Genomic DNA, 7,703 nt, shown 5'->3' with positions numbered 1-7,703 from the left:
CCTCCTCCTCCTCCTCCTCCTCCTCCTCTTTCCCCTCCTCTTCTTCCTCTCCCTCCTCCTCCTCCTCTTCCTCCCCCTCTTCCTCTCCCTCCTCCTCCTCTTCTTCCTCTCCCTCCTCCTCCTCTTTGTCTTCCTCTTCCTCCTCAGTTCAGCTCTGCTCCTCAGAAACAAGGAATATGATCAGTGAGACATTTAGCTAGGGGACAAGGTCTAAGCCTGGCTAGGTCCTGAGAGCCATGGCATGAGTGGCTTTTCCTCTATGGTCATTCTGGCCCCTCCACTCCCTCATTTTAGACCCCTTCCTTAGGGATGGGGGTGGGGTGGGAAGTATTCAGGTGAATAACGCAGTTTACTCGTTTTATTTCACGAGTCAGAGACAAAGGAAACAAACTGTTTTGGCTTTCCCTCCCCCCCTTGAACAAGTCCCAGAAGGCCACCCCAAATTGTGAGAGGATAGTCCCAGACTCCATCCTCCTAGCAGCTGGCGTGGGCTCCAGGGTCTCTCAGAGCACCCAGCTGTCCCTGAGCCAGCTCCAAAGCAACTTCAGGCTATCCCCTGACCTGTGCAGCCCCTCTCACCTCTGTCCTCATTCCTGCAAATGATGTCATGAAAAACCAGGCCTTGGCACCCCAGTACACCTTCTTCAGTGCCTGGGGAACTGAGACCTATCCTCCACAAATCATATGCTCAGGGTGCTTCTCTGGCTTTGCACAGTCACAGAATTCATCCAGCTGTGGAGTTTAGCCACTTATGACCTCATACCTAGTATGTCCCTTAAGTCCAGCAGGGTTGGGTGGGAGCTTGGGAGCTGCTGCCAGCTTCTATGGGAAGCCAAGCAAGGAGGGCAATGAGAACAAGGCATTCGGATGCCTCCCGGCAGCCTCAGCTCTACTGACTTTGTCCCCGTTAGACTGGGAAAAAGCACTTGCTGGTTTGTGTCCTTAATGGTTGGGTCTGTAAACAAATATCTAACTTCCCAGTAGGGAGGGGAAAACACTCACTCACACACACACCAGTCTTGAGGAGCCATCCAGGCAGAGCTGTTACTCACAGATTGGCACTTTCTGAATGTGGACCAAAGTCACTGCCAAGAAAGAGGTCAGCCTGGAAATAAGGTGGCTGTGTTGGCCCATGGCGAGTTTCATGCCCACCCCAGCTGCCCCTCTGTGCTCTGGGACCATCAGGGATGCCAGGTTTCTTTTGAAAAATTAATTTGATCTATTTTCTACCTGGGTCTCTCCTAGGAAGCTTATTATTATTATTATTTTTAAGAATGCTGTTTTGTCTAAGGAAGCATTTTCTTTGGAACTGAGCCCTGGAAGACAAGTTTTAGCTGTACTCAGGTAGGAATAAGCAGGTGTTTTGTCAAATGTGGGTTTCCTACTGGTGCCTGGCTGGCCAGACACAAAAGCCTCAGAGGAAGGGGCCAACCTGGAGATTAGCAGAGAAATCAGTAAGTGTGCTCAGCTAGCAGGGCTCACTCAGGAAGTCCAGAACTCCACCCACTAGCTGGGCGTGGTTTAGGCACAGACCCTAGAGGAGTCTGAGCGTGCACTGAAACATCAGGAGATCCCAGGAGGATTCCATCTTAGAGCAATGGTCCTGGCCCCAGAGGTATTTTGCACCATGATTATATTTTGTGTTTTGTTTTGTTTCAAAGAGGGCGGGCGGTTAGAACCTTAGCCACGAGAGCTTGAACATTGTTTCCAAGGTCCCTCTATTTCCTCTTACTCAAAGCCTTGGTTCACGAGCCCCAGAGGACCTCCAGTGTTACTGAAAACAGCTAACGCCCTATTTGCCTTCCCAGCGTGAAATGATGCACAATGTCCTACCTGGCCATTGGCATTTTAAGAGTTAAGTCACAACCATATCCTGTTAAGGAGGTCCTCCAAAGCAAAACTCAGCTTCCTCAGGCTGCTTTGTGTGTCCAAATGACACCACTCAGCAAGTACAACCGAGATGGCTGTGAACTGGCTTTATTTCCACAACTACCTGTGTTTCTCTTGGGTGTGGGCACCCAGAGTACTTTGTAAGCCTGCCACAGAGCCCAACCCATGTCCTTAAACTCCACAGTCACCAGCCATCAGGGAAATTCTTCCACATGCACCCCCCCCCCCTCACTGCTCCCCTACCCAAGTTCCATCAAAATGCTCATAGGATTCTAAAATTCCCCAAAAGATCTTGGATTCCATTAAGATATTAACATATCCCCTTCTTCACCTTGGGGATATATATTTGTTACATATCATATATATATATATATATATATATATATNTTTTTTTTTTTTTTTTTCTTTAACTGGAAACTGAAACAGACTTGAGTGCCCAGGCTGGGAATTCCCACTCTGAAATGTGGCCAGCAGAGTTTCATGAATCCCAGGTTTACTGGGGAGGAGTTCCAGTTTGCTCTTGTTCAGGAAGCTCCATACCCAACTGAACAAGCTGCTTGGGGGTGGACGGCTTTGTTTTGCTTTGGAAGCAGCTCTTGTGTAAGCAATGCTAGCCTTGATTTAGCTAAGAAGCTGAAGACAACCTTGAACACCTGAATGTTACAAACATGCTTCAGCACACGGGGCAGAGTCAGTCTTTCTTTCTCTCTTCTTACCATGCAAAGTCCCTACAAGGCTCCAACTGAGGAGATTTCAGAGATTAACTGCCAGGGTAAGTCCCTTCTTTTCATGTAGCTTAGTGGTACGATGTCTGCTCGGGGTGCAAAAGACCCTGGGTTCAAGCCTCATAGCTGCCCAAAATAAGTAAGATACTGCCTGCACTGCAGAAGAGCCCGCCCATCAGCCTTTTTTGGAGCAGTCGCTTTCACTGGGGACCAGGGTGGGAGAAGGAAGATGTCCACAGCTCCACGCAAAAGTGAAGGGCCACAGTCAGAGCTGTTTCCCCCTCCACGTCCACCCACCAGCCTCCAAAGCTGTCTTGGCTCTCTATTACTTTTAAACAAACCCCAGTGTTGCTTTCTTAGACATGTTTCCCATGTAACTGAAAACACATTAAATATTTGATCTCTCCCCTTACTACGATAAGAGCTAGCAGGTCCATAAATAATCCATTGACCTGGTTCATTTTTCTGGACAAAAAAAATTGATCATAAAAATATACACATACCCTTCAAATTCTTGAGCACTCTTAACTAAAGAGAATAATTCAATATGCAACACACACACACACACACAAACGCAAAAAAAACAAAAAACAAAAAACTTCGTGGGCCACCAACCAGCCTTTTAGAAACACCCCCGCCTCCAGCAACTGTTGGTTACACACTTTAGTGTAGCACAGCCCACTGGTACTTCCATAAATTCTGAATGGCCTGTGAGCTGTCTGAGTAGGCACGCGCTCCCCAGCGAGACCATTCGAGCGCATAGAGAGAGGCTTGACCCTCTTAAGTGTCTCTCAAAGGTTTCTCTGGTTATTTGGGCATTTGTGTCTGCCAGCGTCTTTGCATAAAGCCACCTACCAGCCCTTGTCCCCAAAGTAAAGCCCAAGCACGAATCACGGCTAGAAACTACAGCAACTTCTGCCAAAGAGCGAGGCTGCGCTGGGCCAGCGCTGGATCTCCAGGGTTTCCATCGGGTCCCTCGACCTGCGCGGTGCAGACAAAGGCACCCGAAATCCAGGCAGTTAAGCGCGGGGAGCGAGGGCTTCTAAAAAGAAGTGTGGGTTAGAGACAAAAAAGAAAAGAAAAAAAGAGGGGGGAAAAAAGAAGAAGAAAGGGAAAACGACCTACCTGCGGGAGGCGCGGCAGCGGGTCCGGGGAGTGCGTAGGCGGCGCGACCCTCGCGCCCTCGAGGCACCGGCGCGGCCGCTGGAGTGGCGCCGCCCGCCGCGCTATTTGTACTCGCGGTCCCTCACATGGTCTGATCTCTAGATAGCTGCCGCCAAAGAGCTCCGCAAGAATTTTTGCGTCACTTTGAGACAGAAGAACTTTGTTTTTCTGCTACCGCAGCTCAGCTCTAGCTGGAGGGGGGAGGAGAGGGGTCCACGCTCCCTGGCATGTGGGAGGGCGACAGAGCCCCCCACTCATTCCTGCAAACACACCAGCCAGGGCGCAGGGCCGGGCCAGGCCGGGCCGGGCTAAGGATCAGACTCTTCTGCTTTTAGACTAGCGTGAGTGGAGGATGCTGCACAAAATGAGGTTCACTTCTACTCTTTCCAAATCTGCCCCAAATTATGTTAAGGTTCTGCTCCGTGTCACTCCCTAAGAGCATTCTTTCTTGACCACAGCCAGGCACCACCCGATTGCGGACGTCTTTCCAAGGATCCCTGACATTGTTCTGGGTTCTCTAGTGGGATGCGAGCTTAGCCGGGGAACCTTCCCATCCCGATAGCTGCCTGTATACAGTAAGTATCCCCGGGAGGGTCTGAGAGTGCCTCTTAGCCACAGAAGGAAAATTTTGCAGAGAACATCGGTGTTGGTCCGCGGACCCGTCTGTGCCTGTGGGGTTGAGCACGGGACAAACTACCAGCCTTTCAAGCCGCTCAGTATTTCAACTGGAGCACACTGTTTTCAGGTCTATATAGATTGTTTTGTTCACACACACACACACACACACACACACACACACCACACACGGCTTAAAAATGAATTTAATGTTATCACATTCTTTTTTCACCAAAATTACGGGAACTTTTTTTTTTTTTAAGAGCAGATGTGTTCCTTATTTTGGACTGTGTCTGAGGCAGAGAAGTCAGGACCCGGGCCGGCCAGCCTGTCTCTCCTCATCCGGCCAAGGGAGTGAGGGAAAGCTAGAAAAGAGGTAGTAAAGGCGAGTCTGTGGCTGCGAGAAAGCCCCGGCGCCCCTTTGTTCCAGAGGGGCTCGAGCCCAGACATCAGAAGCCGCTCAGCTGGGCTGAGCCGGCATCAGAAAGAGCTGGATGGTTCACTGTCCGCAGGTGTGGGCGGTTCCCGGCCGCAGGGATCGCCAGTATGAGACTTTGGTGCCACCTAGGCTCCAGGGCCGGGGACTGCAAGGAGAGGTCCTAGGGCAGTGCTGGAGCGGACTGGCTTGGGGGAGCGGACCTTAGGCAGGCCTGGCCATTCCATGACCTGGAGAACCCTAGGGTCCCAGGGCCCTCACTGGGCTCCACCCTTTCAATGAACACAAGTGTCTGTCTGCTGTCTCCCTTCAGCGCCTGTAACTCCTGTGCAGACACAAGGATGCCCAAGAACAAGGTTGTTCTGAGGAGGGGTCCAGGCAGACAGAGGAGCAGGGCCGACTTGAGCATCAGCTAAGACTCCTGTCTCCACTCTGACCGTCCCCATGCGACCTCCCCAGGCCTTGCTCCTCCTGCCCGGTTGCCTCCCCTTTCTTAGTACTGCCACATTGTGAGCGCTGAGTGTTGGTGACATTTCTCTGAACAGGATGAGATAGATACAGGCTCAAACCCTCTGCTTGTGGGTTGGACGAGACCCTTAACCACAATGTTCTAGGCCTTGTCTTGGAGAATGATAGCGATGGTCCAGTCAGACTGGGGCGGGAGGTGGGGAGGCGGTGTGTGGGTGTGGCGAGGCTTTTGGCAGATGCTTTACTTCAGCTGAGAAGAACCTCAGGTGGTCTCATCTCTTACTCCCTGCTGAGGGCCGTTAAAAAGGTAATAGCTGCCCAGACCATGCCCACACCTCATTCCCCACAGCCCCCTGGCCAGAGTGCACACTTAGCCTCTCCCCAAGTGTGTTTTCTTTTTTCCCCTCTTGCCCTGGTGACAATTCTGCAGGAGCGACTTAGCCCAGTCCCTTCAGCAGAGCTGTTTAGCTGTGCCGCCCACCCTGCCTTCCCACACATCCTGCCTTCCTCCCCGTTTCTGACACTTGGTAGGGGCACAGGGAGGAAATGCAAGTCAGACACCGGAAAAGGCATTGCACTGGGTTAGGGAACGCTGCTACAGAGCCGGCAGAAGGGCTGAGGAGACTTGGATGGAGGGGAGGCTTGCCAGGCACTCTTCCTTCGCTCGCTCGCTCCATCCCAGAGACATGGAAGCTCAGCTGCCACATGCGGCCAGCCTCCACGGCAACAGACACACATTTAATGCGCACGCACACACATGCCACCGCCACCATCACCAAGATGACTAACTGGATTCCCAAAACCCAACGACGGCCAGGCCAAAGCCTTGTGAATGCCAGCCGCTCCTCCAGGAAGCTCTCAGTGCCATCTGTCTGTCTGCCTGTGTTCTGTTTACACTGTAACAGAAGAGGAAGCTTTCCCTTTCTTGTGGGCTTCTTCTTAGGCCCAGGAAATGGCTACCACACCCCTCCCTCTCAGGGGATCTCTTGTTTCCGAGGTCCCTCGCCATAGGCCTGCAACCACCTGAGGCTGGCCTAGCTAATCAAGATGGAGCAAAAAGAAGGGGTGCTGGAGAAGGCTCAGTTGATGTTAGTGGGCTGACCACATTAGGGTGTAGGAGAGAGATGAGGGAGGGCTGGGCACAGCTCTGGAAATGACAGGTGGACTTTGTCATGGTCACTTTTTTCTGGCTTCTTCACAGCCACTCCTCCTGACCCTACGGAGGCCTTTGAGAAGTAGCCCCATCCAAGCGCCACACCTCCCTGACTCCCCCCCACCCCTTGCCAGTGCCTCAGCAGTCTGCCCTCTCACTGGAGGGCCCATCATCTTAACTCCTCTCAGAGCTTCCCCATGGGAGTGGTCCTTCCCCTGCAGTCCATGAGGCTGCACCCCTCCCTCACAGGAGGCCAATGGTGATAATGCTAGACCTCCACAGAGCATCTGCAGGGCGCTGGAACAGTGCGCTCCTATCACTGGGCCTCATGAGCAACTTGGAAATGTTGAAATAAAAATACTTGTCGCTTCAGTGATGTGAGCGGCACTTGCTGTTCATGCTTAATGACTGCTTGGGCTTTTCTAAAAGGAGGGAGGGTGTGAGCAGTTGATGTGGAAACTAGCAAGGGCGTTTATAGATGGAGTCAGGGGGATGCGACCTGCCAGTTTTCAAGGAACATCTCCCTGTGTAGTCCAGGCTGACCTTGACTTTGAAAACTTAGTGCCTGGCTGAGGCAGCATCCCTAGTGCTGGGAGCAGACACGCATCAGGCTTTGAACCAGTTTTTGTTTTTGTTCTTGTTTTTTGTATGTGTTTGGGGGGGACAGGGACAGTGTGGGGGGGCAGGGACAGTGTGTGTGTGTGGGGGGGAGTGAATTGGAAGCCAGAGGTTGATCTTGGTGTCTTTCTCAGTTGCTCTAACTAGGTTTTTGAGACAGAATCTCGACTATTTGACTAACTGGTACTTCTTCCTAGCACTGGAATTAGAAGCATGTGTGTCTTCACGAGGCTTGCTCTCTCTCTCTCTCTCTCTCTCTCTCTCTCTCTCTCTCTCTCTCTCTCTCCATTCATTTAAATACTCTGGGGATTGAACTCTGGACCCTCATGTTTGCTCAGCAAGCACTTTGCTGACTGAGCCATCTCTGCATCTCTGCATCTCTCCATCATCTCCTGGGCCAAGGTTCTTTGTTTTTATACCTGGCCTACTAGATCCCCTCCCCTACCTGTAAGCACCCTTAGGGTCACATCCTGGTGGCCACTGATTTCCTACTCCACCTTGCTGGAGAAGCCAGAAGCAGTGTTCCAAGTCTCTCTCTGTCTGTCTCTGTCTCTGTCTCTGTCTCTGTCTCTGCCTCTCCTCCCCTCCCCTCCTCTCCCCTGCCCTCCCCCCTCCTCTCCTCCCCTCCCCTCCC

At 51.9% G+C, this 7,703-nt stretch overlaps 1 protein-coding gene across 1 annotated transcript in view; it reads right to left on the bottom strand.

Moving 5' to 3' along the window:
• Slc6a4 (solute carrier family 6 member 4) overlaps positions 1-3,820 on the bottom strand; it is a 33,869-nt gene extending 30,049 nt beyond the window's left edge. The window contains exon 1 of the mRNA XM_021212536.1: positions 3,741-3,820. The gene's annotated coding sequence lies outside the window, so the exon portion shown is untranslated. The remainder of the gene's footprint in view (positions 1-3,740) is intronic.
• Between the last annotated feature and the right edge of the window lie 3,883 nt (positions 3,821-7,703).

This window comes from Mus pahari, chromosome 14, assembly GCF_900095145.1.
Source record: "Mus pahari chromosome 14, PAHARI_EIJ_v1.1, whole genome shotgun sequence".
In the NCBI taxonomy this organism is placed as follows: Eukaryota; Metazoa; Chordata; class Mammalia; order Rodentia; family Muridae; genus Mus; species Mus pahari.
This window is presented reverse-complemented; position numbering and strand designations above follow the sequence as displayed.